The sequence below is a fragment of the Bos indicus x Bos taurus genome, chromosome X (assembly GCF_003369695.1).
Source record: "Bos indicus x Bos taurus breed Angus x Brahman F1 hybrid chromosome X, Bos_hybrid_MaternalHap_v2.0, whole genome shotgun sequence".
Classification (NCBI taxonomy): domain Eukaryota; kingdom Metazoa; phylum Chordata; class Mammalia; order Artiodactyla; family Bovidae; genus Bos; species Bos indicus x Bos taurus.
The window spans coordinates 132,366,966-132,367,928 of NC_040105.1; positions in this window are offsets into that span (position 1 = coordinate 132,366,966).

Consider the following 963-nt stretch of genomic DNA (forward strand, 5'->3'; position numbering starts at 1 on the left):
TGGGTTGCCATGCCCTTCTCCAGGGGACCTTCCCGATCCAGGGATTGAACTCAGATTTCCTGCATTGCAGGTGGATTCTTTACTGTTTGAGCCACCAGGAGGTAGCTTAGCAGAGTCAACACTTAGAATTGTGCACAGCAGTGGGAGAGATGCTCATGCAAGCGACCCACATGGGCACTAAGATGGAGGGAACAGCAGAGTCATGATTCCCATGAATCTCATGCTCAGCCAAGCTATCTGCTCATTGAGTGGTAGAGGGTGAAATTGCTGCACAAAATAGTGATTTTTATCTCTCTGTTCTGAGCACTTACATGTGAATTCCTGCAGTTTAAATGCCATGCAATATGTAACTACCACCAGGGCCAACCTCTGGGTTTGTGGGTGCTTTGTTAGGGGGCCACAGCCTCTAGTGGTGGGCGGTTCAGACCACCCCAGTCTAGAGGAGGGGTCAGCAAATTTTTTTCTGTGAAGGGCCCGAGATACTACATATCTTAGACTTTGTGGGCCATATGGTCTCTCTCGGGACCACTCAGCACTGATTTAACAGAAGCCATAGACAACATGCAAATAAATGAGCATGGCTGTGTTCCAATAAAACTTTATTTACAAAACAGATGATGGGGCTTCTCTGGCAGTCCAGTGGTTAAGAGTCCACCTTGCAATGCAGGGGACACTGGTTCCATTCCTGTTCGGGGAAGATCGCACAAGTCTTGGAGCAACTAAGATACTTGGGGTTAGGACTTTAACTCACAAATTTATTGGAAGTGGGGAGACATAATTCAACCAGTAGCCAGCGGTTTGGTCTCCTTTGCTTTCACTTCCTCTCCAATTGGCTGGCCAGAGATCATTCTGTCTCTCCCCATTCACAACTGCGTCTCCCCTGCCTCCAACTGCATCATCACCTCAAGCCCTCTTTCCCAAGTTACCCATCTCCAGAGAAGATCTAACTCCTCAGCTTGCAGT